This window comes from Syngnathoides biaculeatus, chromosome 3 (assembly GCF_019802595.1).
Source record: "Syngnathoides biaculeatus isolate LvHL_M chromosome 3, ASM1980259v1, whole genome shotgun sequence".
Taxonomy (NCBI): Eukaryota; Metazoa; Chordata; class Actinopteri; order Syngnathiformes; family Syngnathidae; genus Syngnathoides; species Syngnathoides biaculeatus.
In genome coordinates this window covers 1,898,672-1,913,960 of record NC_084642.1, presented here as the reverse complement: position 1 = coordinate 1,913,960, position 15,289 = coordinate 1,898,672, and the positions used below count along the sequence as shown (strand labels likewise).

Sequence of the window (15,289 nt, the reverse complement as noted above, 5' to 3'; positions counted from 1 at the left end):
CAAATTGAACCCTGTGGAACCCCATAAGAGCACTTAGGACTACCAAGGCTGAATCGTTCAGTTTTGTTTGTGATGGCTCACAACTTCCAAATTTGTAACTTGGGGCACTCGTAAGTCAAAGCGCCACTTAATAGATTCTTATATTGCATCCACGTAGGAGTGAAGAGAATCGGACATTTTCCAGGATTCTGTGACACCATCTTGAAGGTTGCTCCACAAACGAAAACCGGCCTGCGACTCCTCTCAGTCTGCTTGGACGGGATGCCGTCGACCATCAGCGGGACCTTGTTCTCGTCTGCCACCGCGCTGACGGCGCGCCGTGACACCGACGCGTGCTTCTGCTTGATCCCCTGTTGTCATTAGCGCCACGCGAAGGCACGCGGGAAGTTTCCTTGTAAGATCTCGGCTTGCCGGGCGATTCCGATATTTTCCTTGCACTCGTCTCCAGAACGCCACATCGGATCCCTTTTCAAATGAAATCAAGTAGATGTCGGCCAGCTTCAAGCGTTATTTTAATTTTTCCATATACAGGACTTGTACATCATATTTTGCATATCATTTTGTACTCGCACACACGCATGCATGCACCCCCCACACAATAACGCACACATACTGGGGAAAGGAAACAGTCCAGAGCTGTCATCCCGTCACACTGTGCAGGTCCAGCCATGTGTGTAGGCCTTGGTCAGGTGACAAGTCCATGGTCCAGTGAGACGGGTGTCAGAATACACACAGTCGCCCTTCAATGTGTCCACAAACACCTGACGGACGAACGCGCACACACACACACACACACACACACACACACAAAATTACACTTCCGAATCAGAACCAGAATGATCTTTAATGGCCAAGTGTGTAAAAACACACAAGGAATTTTTCCTCCGGCAGTCGGTGCTGCCCTGGTCCGACGTTCGGAACAAAGAACGGCGGCAAGAACAAAGAACAAGAGACATTTCTGTTTACATATATACACGTGTGTGTGTGTGTGTGGATGCTCTCCGAATCTGCAAAAATCCATACAATACTGGACTACACAAAAATACATACGTGCATGTGTTGCCCGCCACATCGTAGCTCAGAGGCCACCAGATGCGGTTGCGGTTACACCCCCGCCTCCCGGTTTTATCGCTCCCGCTCGTTCCCATGCAAGCGAGCCGGCGTAACGAGCCCCGGAGGGTTTTGGCGGGTGTCCAGGAAAGGCGGGCAGGAAGTGTGTGAAAACGCGAAGGCGGAGAGACGACCATTCGAGATTGCCGTGCAAGCCTCTAACGTTCGAATGAGGACTGTAAGGTGGAAAAACGGCCGACACAAAAATGGCGTCCTGGTCAGCCCGATCCAGGAAATGCGGATCTGGTTCAAGATGGAGACTTTTTCAGAATGGTTGTAAAAAAATGGCCGCTCGGGTACTTTCGTGTCATGTGCATGACTGGACTACAGCCAAGAAGGGCGTGGCCTGGCCACCGCTCTGTGCGGTTTCATCTATGACGCCTGTCGCCAGTCACGGCTGTTTCTCATGAGGCACTGTGATTAGACCGTGTCTTTAAGTCCGCATCTAGGGTTATTCCGCCACTGCGCTATTATAGTCCAGTCACGCTTTTGTTATGCTCTTTAGCTGTATCATAGTAGTCGGACATTGTTTCTCGTTTTTTTTTTTTTGGATCCGGCCTTCTTGGACTGTGTTGTCGTGCACAACTTTAGTGAATATTAAAACCCATTGAACATCATGTCCTCGTCTTGGAGTCCTGCATTTGGCTCGACCTAGCGCCGACCTGAATTGAAACCACGACCTGGACGTCATCGTCTCACCAAATTGATGCCAAACGTTTTTCTCTTGAAAAAGTGGAAACGATTCCAACGGATTCTGTGGGCAACGAGGATTATTAAACGGAGTGGATGTGGCAAATTGTTGTACACGGATCGCAAGAGTCCACCGTGCCGTAGCACCTACTTCCAAAAGAAGACACGGGAAACTAGCGGGGTGTCATCAAATATTTTAGGAATGAAGTATTCTACCGATGACGTCATCCATTCATCAGATAAAAATGGATTATGCCTTATTCGAACGCAATTTTTGCACAGTTCGGGTCACCATCCTGATGTTGTATGGTAGAATCTGTCTTTCAACGTGGATGTTTTTGAGGTTTGGGCCTGACGTGGCAAATTTTAACGTCTTAGGTCTGAGTACTTGCCGTCGGCAGCTTGTGTGTAATTTTGCACATGGCGTGTTTTTCTGTTTTTTACCGTTTGTTAAAACAAGCGATCAGAAGCGAACCGACGTCGTGTTTATCCGTGACCACTTCCGAGGGCATTAAAAAAAGTAGCGACGGTAGACGACGTTAAATTAGCTAACGTCGAAGGGTTACTTCCTCTTCCTTTTTGAGTGCGAAATAATCCCAAACTCTGGACATTTTCTTCTCCTTTACGGACGCGTTTCTCCGGACTTATTTCTGCACGCGGTGGTGTGTACGAACGAGACGCCCGTAACAAGTCTGTCTGGAAAAATATTTGATGAATGGTCCCAGCACTACTTTGAATATCTTGCACCAGATATGGACAAGGTTAGTGGTTGAATTGCCTCTGCGTAGTGAAGGCCGACATAATAGCTAGCCTGCTGGCTAACGTAGGCCATCCATTGCTAGCGTCGAAACAGCACATCCGTGCTACCAATTTCATGTCTGCGTCGCCACCACTTTTACTTTGAATCAATGAAATTTGGAAAAAAAAAAAAAAACGAGCAGCGCCCGGCAGGCTTTGCTGAGGTTTCGCACAACTTCGGCGGCCGTCCGCCGAGAATGAGGCACGACGCCGCGTGACGGCAAAGAACGGAGAGATCAGGGAAAAAAAAACAAGGAAAGGAAGAAGTCCGCCTTTTCTTCGAGGGAACGTAAAAGCCACCGTGGGTGACATTCTAGCGCATTCAAGCTGTTTTGTATTTTTGCTCCCCAAAAAGCCCGGCCCGTAAATTTTCGGCGGCGCTCTATTAAGTGCGACTGATCCGCATCCACCTGAGGCCTATAAAGGCGGCGTGAAGGAGTGCACTTCCTCCAAGACGCATCTTCGGATTGTTTTTTTTGCTCCCCTGCCTCCCCTCTGCTTATCACAGCAAAGTGCTTTTAATTTGCCTCTTCGCCCAGACGTCCCGCTTCCCATTTAACGCCGCGTCTCCATTGGCTGGCCAAACCCCGGCGGGGCGGCGTCGGAGCGTCGGCCACCCTCCGCCGGCGCCTTTATGGCCTCCTCTCCGCCGCGCCATCCACCTTTTTATGTCCCGCCCGAGACCGACAGAACGTCTCCTCAGCAGTTCCGCCGCTCGTCCCTCCTCCATCTCGCCGCGCTTAATTCCCCGCTAAGTGCGTTCGGCGCACTCGTTAACTGATTAAGCAGTTTAATTAGGCCGCGCGGCGGAGACGCCGAGGAGTTCCGGGTCGGAAAGCGGGCGAAATGGCCGAGCTGAGACTCGGGGAGCGGAGCTGTGGAAAACAAATGCCGAATGCGCCGCGTATTTCTTGTAGGAGAGTAAAAGACGAGATTTATTTGGCGAGGTCGTCTCCCCAATTTCAACGCCGGAACCATCGAAAAGAGACAGTCCCGACAAACAAGTGTCAAGGAAACATGAAATGAACGCGTTGTCAGCCATTTTCAAGGGAAACGAAAAGAGAATTCACCGGGCGCCAACTACGTTTGAAGCAGGAAGATGAGAGCGAGGCAACGACCGAACCAAGACTCGTCGACCAATCAGTTGACACCTTAGTTTTCTCCAAGGTCTTTGACGGGGGAATAGAGCGAAAATGTTGACGATTTGCTTTGAAAAATCACATTTTCAACATGAAATCGTCACATTTCACTCAGTTTGACCAATTGGCATGAAAGACGATGCGCAAAAGATCTTCCAGACGAACAGGAAGTTTGTCATTTTGCTTCAAAAGCAGCCACTTTTCACATTTCAGGTGGTGGCACTTCGAGTCGAGCTTCCGTCTCCACACGACTGATCCCAAAATTGACTCGAGTCGACTCACCAGATGGCCAAGAACACACTTTTGTCTAAGTGGTGAATGCTGACAACCTTTTTTTGAGTCGGCACAAAGAACAACATTTCCGATCGTCATTTGATCGGAAAGTTTCACTGATGGACGTGGCTCGAACGCTGGCTCTTCTCCGGGTGGGCACTTTGCTTTCCTCCCACTTCCCCAAAACGCGCCTTCATCGGAGACTGCAAATTTGCCCCGTCGGTGTGATTTTCAGCGCGACCGTTGTCCGTCTCTACGTGCCCTGCAATTGGCTGGCGACCAGATCAGGGTGTGCCTCGCCGATGACAGCTGGGATTGCTTCCAGCACTCTCGCAACCCCTGTGAGGATAGGCGGCGCAGAATATGGATGGATGGATGACCGACGTGATCTCTAACGCCACGACGCAAATTTCAATCAGATAAGACAGGCAAGGCAAGAGTTAACTCCGAGCGAGGAAAGGCATTCGCGCCGCCCTCTCGCAGCCGCGACGGGGGTCCGGTGGCACCGTGCCCCCGCCGGCCATTATAGGTGAGACATCCAGCGGGGCGGCGCCAGCTTGGCATCGGACTCCCGCGCGCACGAGCGGCAGGAGGCCAAAGAAGTGCCAACGCCCGCGTGGGGCCTTCTGGGCTCTAATTGAAAGAACGCCGCCCATGCTGAGGGATCCGGCGGCTCGCTCGCCGACACGGCCGCAGCTACGTCTGCACGGCGACTCTCATTTTAGGTGCTTGACTGCACATGTTATAATACGCGACGGGTGCGTTTAGGCAATGCAATTACGTCTACTGAATGCACAAAATGTCTTCTTTTGTTTCAGCACCATTCGGTCAAAGTTTCCCAGAAGATCCCCTGAAAGTCACAGCGGCACAAATGCAGACGTTCGGGTTTCAAGTTCGGGTCAGACAAGAGTTAAGATTTCAAACGAAGCTTCCGAGTCCAGTGTTGGCTCTTGCAAAATAGTCTTACAAGGCCAGCGTTAGCGTTTTGAAGCGATTGCAGACCCTAAAAGTGGTGGTGGTGGTGGTGGTCCTTGTTTCAATCTTTCCTTCCTTACGTCCTCATTTCCTTTCATCCTTGAATAGATGACTCCCTTCCTTATCTCATTGCCGGTTTCTTCCAATAAAGTGACTCCAAAATTGTCTCCACGATGTTTATTTGAACCTCTCAAGGGCAACACAATGCAAACAAAAGACTTTGCTTCCGGGAATGTGCGTGGAGGGTTCACCCAGCGTTGAGGGTCTGACCTCCGACCTTTTAAGCGGGAGCAAGTCCGGGTCGAGAGGATCAACAGCGGGTCACCCGGACGCAAACGTGTTTTAAGGGGCCGCCCGACGGGGTGCGCTCGGCTCGCTCGCCATGACGACGAGAACTCACCGATGAACAATGCAACAAAGTCCTTCTGATGAGCCCAAATTGACGGAATTATTTGTGTCCTAACTTACTTATCATTTCAAATGATTTTACTGAATGATAAAGTACTGCAAGTAGTCTGTAAAAACGACCCGTTTAACGTTCTGTTTCTAAATACATGATGTTTGAAGGGTACTACTGGATATCAATAAACCAATGTTGCTTCATTAATTACTAACAATTAGTTTTAAAAAAAAAAAATGAAAAAAAAATTCCATGGAGGCGGTGGGGCAGCTGGGCTGGGATTCGAACCCTGGTCCTCAGAACCAGCCGGCCGGCCGTCCGATTGTCCAGGCAATTACAATTAATAAAACAAAATAAGAGATTATACTGGGCGGGACGGTTGATCAGATGGTAAAGCGTTGAGCTCACAGTTCTGAGGTCCCGGGTTCAATCCCAGACCGGCGTGTGTGGAGTTTGCATGTTGTCCCCCGTCCCTGCGTGGCTTTTCTCCGGGTGGGCACTCCGGTTTCCTCCCACATTCCAAAAATATGCTACATTAATTGGACACTCTAAATTGCCCCGTCCATGTGACAGTGAGTGCGGCTGTTTGTCTCGACGTGCCCTGCGATTGGCTGGCGACCAGTTCAGGGTGTACACCCGCCTCCTGCCCGTTGACAGCTGGGATAGGCTCAGGCACTCCCCGCTACCCTCGTGAGGATAAGCGGCTAAGAAAATGGATGGATGGATGTTCGACGGTTGGCGGAACCTTCGTCTATAAGTGCAAAATTTCCCGCTAAAACGATTTTGTGGACGCACATGTCAGAGTTCGGCTTCCAAAATGGAGGATTTGGATGAAATGGCGTTGCGAGGACTGATGGGAGGAAAATTTCACACAAAAAAAAAAAAAAAACCCAAAGAAAGCCTGAATAAATCTGGTTTTGTTTAAATTGTGAAAAAAAAAAATAGTTGACATACCATCAAACACATTTAACACTTCAAGATGTGATCCAAAGGCTTATCTACTATCCAGAAAATATTCATAGGTTAAAAAAAAAAAAAAAAAAAAATCACTAAAATCCATCTCAGTGATATCAATTTCGATTTTTAAAATAAATATTGTTGCATGATTAATATGCAGTTAATTGAGCTTAATTCCACACGACGTCCATCTTGGCGCGGCTGCGAACCGATCAAATCTGATGCTACAGACGAGCGAGCGATTATCTAAACGTTGCCACGCGTCAGTTTTGATCGACACCTCGATACCGCGCGAATGGGGGGGAGGGGGGGGCAACCGGGGTTGGCATCTGGGGCGGCAAAGCTCAACGGCGCCCAAACGCAGGCAGACGACAGGCTGAGACATTAACGGCGAGGCCTCCGTCGCTGTCGCGCCGACGGCCGCAAAGCAGCTGCAAATATTAAAACATTTTTCATCCGCGCCGCTCGGGGTTATTGGCACCAGAAATTGTTTTCCTCTCCCGTCTGCTGCAGCCGCCCCCCCGGGACCCCCGGCCCCCCGTTTACCACCACGCAACGTATTGGCAGCTGACGCCAGGCCGTCCGTGAGCGCTTGCCACTCACACGTGCTTTATCGCCTACAAACACACACTTGGTTTCACTCACACAAACGCACACAAATACACACCGCTGTCTGCGTCCCTCTGCCATTTTGCTTGAATCAGCCATTTTGGGCAAATTCCAGTTTTCCCGCGTGTCCATCAAAGCCGGCGCGTGGCGAGGTTTGTTTTCGGCAGCGCATCCGTCCGGTGCTCTTTATCACCTCCACGCACGCACGCGCGCACGCCGCCGTACGTTAATCCGCCGCTCTGTGATGTTTTTCCTGCCATCAGCATAATCAGCTTTTCAATTTGCAGCCGCGCTTTGTGTCGGCCGACGTCGGCGTACGCTTAAAATGCGTCTCGGTCGCGCACGACACTTAAAGCAGCCTCCCGTTTGAGAACCAAAAAAAAAAAAACAAAAAAAAAAACCCACACCTGTCACATGAGACGACCGCTTTACGATTGTATTCGAATGGTTTTGACTGGTCTGCGGACGAGTTTTCTTTAGCGTTTGGTTGAAGGAAAAAAAAAAAAAAAAACCACCGGCGTGGGCCTCAGCGACAGCTTTTGTATCGCAAAGAGTACAAAAGACGAGCGGCCTTCATTTGCATCCGGATGCCGACGTGGCAGCGCTCGACGCTTGGCGTGGAAACGGAAGATATTTGCACGCCGATGTGCTGACGTCACCGAGAAGACCTCCGCCAAGGCCCGACGGCGACGCCCGATTGCGGTCGTCCGCCGTACTCGCTGAGGAAAGACCGCCGCGAGCGCCACAGCGCTGGGAAGTTTTTCAAACTCATTTAAGGCGTCGAATAATTTTAGAATTGATTATTCTACTGAAGAATTAATTGATTTTTGGAGCAATTGAATGAAAAATTATTCAACTTTGACAACAATATATGCATGGTAGGTGAATGTATTACTTTTGTCCACTTGGGGTCACCATCCTCGTGTTTTATACTGAAGTATCTGTAACTTTGACCGTGGCAACCTTTAAAAAGCGGCGCCATGAGTGAAGTCCATTTTTTTTTAGCTGCTTATCCTCACGAGGGCCACGGGGGAGTGCTGGAGCCTATCAACAGGCAGGAGGCGGGGCACACCCTGAAGTGGTCGCCAGCCAATCGCAGGCCACATGGAGACAGACAAACAGTCGCACTCACAATCACACCGACGGGGGAATTTAGGAGGAAACCGGAGTGCCAGGAGGAAACCCATGCAGGCACGGGGAGCTCACACAGACGGGTCCGGGATTCAACCGGGGACCTCAGAACTGTGAGGCCACCGTGCTGCCCGTCAGCAAAGTGTCACAATGAAACCAAATTTTCTTCAGTGGTGCGATTAAAATTTGAAAACCTGCTGTTGGACTAAAGATGATAAATGCTTTTTTTTTTTTTGAACCTAATTTATTAATTAATTGAAAACAATTATATAGATGAATCGATTATTAAAATATTAACATATATTTGGCGACCGATTTTTGAGAAGGTGACAATTTTTGCGTCTAGGGACAAATGAGGGTTGGAAATCAAATGATTTTGAAAAAAAAGTCGCAGAGCCAGGCAGGAAGTGACTTTTCCGCAGGAGCTCACTGCGTTTTTTTTTTTTCCCCCGGTGGCCACCGCAGGACGTATTTGCGTGCGCCGCCGCCGCCACCAAACGGTCTTATTACGGCGCCTCTCCCGCGGCGGGGCCGATAGATCAGCGGGGAAGTCGTCCAAGCGGAGGTCCAACGGCGCTCATTACTCAGCCGCGTCCTCGCCCTTCTTTGTTTTTTTTTTTTTTTTTTTTTTTTTTCCTCATCAGCCAGGCCGACATGGCCACCTTCTGGAATCCTCCGAGGAGCCGCCGGTGCAAGATTGAGCCCAGAAAGGACGCGAGACGTGTTCCGCTCCAGCCTTGCTGAACTCCGATTGACCCGCAAGCCGGTCAAGATGGATGGCGGCCAGTACGAGATCGCGTTCCGCTCATCCCCTCCGGCCAGAACGCTTGTTAGCGCGCCGATCACTCTTTGTTGCAGACCTCGGGCTTATCTTGTCGAGGACCGCTCTGACGAGACTTGGCTCGGATGTCGCAATGTTAGGTGCACCTGTGCTATCGGTCCGGACGAAAGGAATAATGAAAATAATAGCAACAAAATAATAATAATAAAAAACATTTGGGCTGGTGCTCCAGATAATGATGAAATGAAGAGTTTGTTTTCAAAACGAGACATGGGCATTTTTTTCAGATTGACGAAACTCGCGCCAAAATTATCCATTCGGAGCTGGATAATTTTGGCGCGAGTTTCGTAAATCTGAAAAAAAAAAAACAAAAATGCCTATGTCTCGTTTTGAAAACAAACTCTTCAAATGTTTCCTTGCTATCACGCGGTTCCTCGTTCATGGGCATTGATGATTCGCCAACATTTCTCTTTTATTTAACTACTAACATGCATTATATTTTCATTCATGAGGACCGGACTTCAATACTTACACTGCATATATTGGTACCGAAGTGTATGTTATCAACTAAATTAAAACAAAAGTAATGTGAAATAAAATAATTGACAACAAAATCAGCCTTTGCTAAGCGGTTAGCATTTGTGATTAGCATTAGCAGTTACCATTTGAAGTTAAAAAAAAAAGGTTAGGGTTTAGGTTTAAACAAAGAATGTTAAGGAATAACGTGTATTTAATCCCTTTGCAAACTGTCGTATGCATTTGTCGGATGTGTGACTTGAAGGGTCACGGACGAGTTCGCGACATCAGGATTTGCGGGCGGTCCGCTCGGCAAATTAGTCCGCATGTGAGCATCCGGTGGTGTGCTGCGGCCTACAGCAGCTCTTTGAGAGTGTTGTCGTTTTGAACGTGATTGACTCAAAGTGCGTCAGGGACTTTGGCTCTTCTTTAATTACTCCAATTTTCCGCCACTTCCGTCGAGTACCGCTTGATTCTGACAATGAAGCCCTTTTTTTTTTTTAAATTAAGCATCAGTATCTTCAATGCAGTTCTTGCCTCTTTCGGACTACGAAATGAAGGGCAAGCGAGTTCCCAACTACCTGCTGGGTCATGCGAGCCAGTGAGAAGTGTCACATCCCACCAGCTGTCAATCAATCACAGCCCACAACGTCCACGGCAATCTCCGACCGCGCTCACGCTTGAAGGAAACGACCGACGACGGTTCGCTGCTGCGCGCAAACGGAATGCGAAAACACGGCCACGGAAACAAATGCGCACAAGTCACAGCAGGCTGCCGGCGATTGGCGGAACCGATTGGATTAGTGCTGTGCTGGACACGGAAAATCGTTTCTGTCAGAGGCTTTCTTTACAGCAACTGTGATGTGATCATCGCCCGTTTTGTCCTTTGGGAAACAGGCCGAAGAACTAGTCCTAAAATGTAGTTTGGAAATTTCCTTTAGTAATTCAGCGATATTGAGACCACCAGAATCTTGAAGCCCCAACCGGCCAGGGACTATTGTGGAACCTCAGTTTTGTTACTATTTCTAAAATCTGGGATTTATCTGAGACCCTGGCAAAACTTTGACCGTGGTTACCAGGGACCTCTATAATCTCGAGGTCTTTGCCATCTTGACAGGTACTACCGTGTCCATCCAGGTTCGGTCTTGGGACCCCAATTAGTCTAAGGCTTCTATTATTATCTTCTTATTATCTATTTTAACATCATCACCACCACCACAAGATCTCCACAAACCAGGGAGCTCCAATATCCTGAATAATTCACTGTCGGTAGCAGCTCTGTCTTGAGACCTTCACAATCCTTTGGTGTCCTCTAACGCTGAATAAGGAGTTTCCTGGAACTTGAGATATCTTGAAATGAGCCCAACTCATCTGGATTCCGAACCCGAGACCCGAACAACCCGGGGACCTCATCTACCTTGTGTGAGATGGCCACCATTCTGACATCCCCTCAAGACTAGGACCGAAATTCTCATCAAATCCACACCATTCTGAAACCGAAAAAGGGAACTCCATATTTGAAAACAGATTTCAAAATATGTTGAGTACTCTAGTGTTGTAAATTTATGTAACATTTTGTGAAAGAAGAGCCATTTTTACAAGGCTGCTCTACTTACAGTACCACACTGCGTCGGGCACAGCATGAAAGAGAAGTCTTCAGGGACTCCCAGAAACCTGAGACCACCGCTTTTCTGGAAGCTAAAACTAAAACAATTAACCGCTTTCCTTGGATCTAAACTATCTTGAGGACTCAGTACTATCCTGGACCACACAAGTACATTTGTGGGATCTAATCGATTGTGTAAACATCCAGTATCCTAAAAGGCCTCACGCTTTGGGTGTCGACTATGTTGGGATCTCCAAAATCTAAATAACTCCACGAACCTGGGACCTGTACTATCTATAGTGAAACCTCAAACAGGGTTAAGGGTCTGTCTTTCTTGAGACCGCTATTAGTCTGGAGCCTCCGCTGTTTTGAGACGTTCACTATGCCACAATCTCCTCTTAACGCCAGACAACTACTTGTCACAGAGTCTTAACTTCCTGGAAATCATCGGAGTCCTGACAACCCCCAAAAATCCAGGAATTACCGTCTTTAGAGCCCGGGACCACCACAAACGTGGAACTAAAAAAAAAACCACCTGGGACCGAAACATCCAACGTTCTGGCTCTGACCTGTGACCCTGTCTGGTATCAGAGTGGAATTTTCTACGTGATATTTATCAATCCCGATTTTACAAGGTCGAAGTCCAGCAAAAGCATCTGGATGCGTCAGAACTAGTACGAAGAAGTAAGTTCCGCTGCACTAGAGAGCAGGCCGCTGTCGCGCATCTAGCATCCGCTTGCGCAATTCACCTTTGACTCGTGACGCGCTCCAACTTCAGCGCAAGCGCCGCGTGAACCCGAACAACTAGCGCGCATCCGACGTTGACGCCGTAGCGACTCCAAAAACACACCCGAGCGAGCGCTCTCATCCACATTCACCTTCCGGCGCTTCTCCCGTCTCGTCGCTCATCTTCAAATGCCATCGCTCCGGCGCCAACTCAGCTAGCGGCCGCTAAATCCGCAGCCGAGCGTCTCGGCGGAGTTCATCGGCGATTCGGGGAGCCGTATATTCCAATTAGCGGCCGACGTGCCGCCGCAATGGATCGCGTACAGAGGGAGTCACATTCAATTACAGCCGGTGTGTGTCCGCTGTGGATTTGTGTGTTTTTTACCTGTCCTCATGCATAAAGTAAACGCGGCGGCATCTTTCGCGGGCTCCCAGCCAGCGTGTATTTACGTTTATGTGCGCCTTTAATGGCTCCCCATCACGGCAAACATCATTTACATTAAAAACAATGTGCGTGCGACGGCAGCAGCTTGTGAATGATGGTCAGCAAGCTGTCCTACATAACTCCAGCTTAAGGCAAATAAAAACACACACAATATGCTAATGTGCCGCAGAATAAAACAACAAAAACAAACAAAACAATAAGTACCATATTTGTGCCAATACATCATTATATGACTTCCCTTTTGATTTCCCTCCTTTACGCTTGACTTATTATCATGTGAAAATAATCAGGAATTTATTTTTAAAGCCTGTGCGCGCGCTCCGTCGCTATATTCTTTTACATATCACAAATCGTTTGATCTGTTGTTTTTTTTTTTTTTTTAATTATTATTCTTTAAAAAAAAAAATAAAAAAAATGTGCTCCTTGAAGAAAACAAAGGCTCGCATAAATTAGCGGCGAGGATTGCAATTAGACAGTCGCAGTGATTGCAAAGGAATAATTACTGAAGAGAAACAAGGCCAGTAAAAAAAAAAAAATAAATAAAAGAAGTAGACGTATAAATAAAACATCTTTTTTTGGTAGCAATGGAACATAATTATCAATTACAAACGGCACATTGTTTCAGCCGCTTCCTGTTGCGCTGGCAGACAAACGCATAAAGGCGAGAAACGTAATAAGCACGGAAGAGACCACGTACACACGACTGAGACACGGCGGACCGAGCGCGTTTTAACGAGGCAAACCGGAAGGACCTTCTCTCAAAATCATTTTGCGTCTCTTTTTATGGAAGCGGAGAACAAAAAGTAACCGAGAACGGCGTCACAGCAGCCAAAGTACACCAAATATTGTACAATGTGGGATTATTCAGCATATTTGACAGAAACGCCGGAAAAATCGAACAAACGTTGCAATTGGAATCTGCCCCGCGCAAGACGTTCTGTCGCGAGCCAGCGGCACCGGGGCGCACCCAATTGCGGGACTCCCAAGCAAAGGCATAATGTTCAGAGTGGTTTCATTCCCAAATAAGGTCGTACACTGTTTACGCAACCAAGAAGGCAGTGGCACAAATACGCTAGGCTAGAGGCAAGGTCCAAAAACACCAAACGAGGTCCGGTGGCTACGAGGCTAAACTTGGAAACGAGAACAAAAACACGCTGTGATAAAGGATTGCTCTACACCAACTTACCCAAAATAGTGGTTTACAGACTGTGAAACTAAGTCAAACTAAATCTAAGTGGGTGGAAACGTGTTGGAAAGTAACTCGTTTTCGACCTGAGAAATCAAAATGAAAGAGTCAAAATTTATGATTATTGGTACGTAATGCTTGTGTACTTTGGGTTGACGGCAGGGTGGATCAGTTGGTAAAGCGTTGGCCTCACAGTTCAGCGGACCCGGGTTCAAACCCGGTGCCTTTGCGGAGATTGCATGTTTTCTCCGGCCACTCCGGTTTCCTCCCACATCCCAAAAACACGCAACATTCATTTATGCAGCGGTACGCACGCCTGACTGTGGTGCGGACAGCGTGGGTTCGATTCCCGCTCAGTGATGGTGTCGATATCTGCCCCGCGACTGACTGGTGACCAGTTTAGAGTCTCGCCTGCCTTTCGCCCAAAGCTAGCCGGGATGGGCTCCGGCTCTCCCGTGTACCCTCGTGAGGATAATCGGCTTGGATCATGAACGGATTAGGTTTTACAATTTCATATAATGATTAGGGGCAGCAAGATGGGACAAAAGGTCCGCCTCACCGATCCGAGACTCGACAAACCGACTCTTGTCTTACGCTTAACTGATAGTCGACAAAGCGCGGTTAGAAAAATATGAATCATTGATTTAACACCAGATATTGAACATTGTATCCCCCTTTCACGCGTCGCGCAATGACGACTCCGCTTAAGTCGGAGCAACAACAGTCTCTAATTCACCGCGCAAACTTTCCCTGCTCCGATACGCTGATGTGATCTACGCCAAAAGCGCCGTTCGCCCGGACGCCATCAATTGGACATGGATTTTTCTCGCGAGAGAAACAAAACAGCAGAGAAAACGAGGCCGAGGGGGGCTTTACTGACACGGATGGCGGCGGAATATCGCCGATCAATCACAACGTCAGCGCCCGAATCGCCTCCGCTAACAAAGAGGCTGCGGGAATGGGGGTGACAGACAGACAGACAGACAGACGAGTGAATCGTTGGGTAAAACGCAATCTGACTGGTTAAAGAGAGAGTTTTCCAAACTTACCAATCGATGGTATCACGCTAGAGCGATTGCATCGCAGTCGGCATACCTGGACGTCACTGGACATCGCAATCGTTATCGTAACACGAAGCGATGCGGGTATTTAATACTTCCGTCCTAATACTGCACCTTGACAGAACGTAATCGTTCTTTTGCTATTTCGCCCCACCCCTAAATCAGAGTCCGCAAGTCCCACCTCTATTGAGTTTTCCACCGGCAATACGATCCCATCACCATACGCAATCCCGTCGAAATCCGTCAAAAACTGTCCGTCCCTCTTGCGTCTCAATACCATGACACTTGCTAATCACGCACGAATACGGGACGATGGCAGAACACCAAACGGTACGTTGGAAAATGAGCTTTTGTTGCCGAATCTGCAGCGTCGTCACAGTTGGCAAAAAGCGAGCGGCGACATTAACGAGGATGAGTGGAGCGGGTAGCGGCGGGGGGGGGGGGATGGCACACCTGGCGTCTGCCACAGATGGGCACCGCCGCCGCCGCCACCACCACCACCACCATCATCGTCGTCGTCGTCGTCTCCCTTGCCAATCACCGCTTCGCCATCACTCCGCATTGCCGCCCTTCTGTTCCGTCACCCGTGAGGCAACACACACAGTCGGTCGTCATTTCCACGCTCGGCTGGTCTGAGTCGGTCCAGCTGACAAAAAGTAATTACGGGCCATTAGTCAGAGAGCCTCATTTGTTTGTTCGCTCGTCGTTGGCGGCGGATGTTACTGATGAAAATCGCGTCCGAGCTCAGGTTACAAAACCGAACGAGTCGTCCTTGCGGTAGCCGGCAGGTGACCGCAAATATTTTAGATGGTCTTTATCATACGTACATTGTTGTAAGGTCAGGGTTAGGGTCCATGAGGCTGGCATGTGATCTGGAGTCCATTCC

General features: G+C 48.7%; 1 long non-coding RNA gene across 1 annotated transcript in view; it reads right to left on the bottom strand.

Moving 5' to 3' along the window:
• Positions 1 to 495: 495 nt before the first annotated feature.
• The window catches only part of LOC133497664 (uncharacterized), a 33,598-nt gene continuing 18,804 nt past the window's right edge, over positions 496 to 15,289 (bottom strand). The window contains exon 2 of the long non-coding RNA XR_009794079.1: positions 496 to 761. This is a non-coding gene — a long non-coding RNA (uncharacterized LOC133497664). The remainder of the gene's footprint in view (positions 762 to 15,289) is intronic.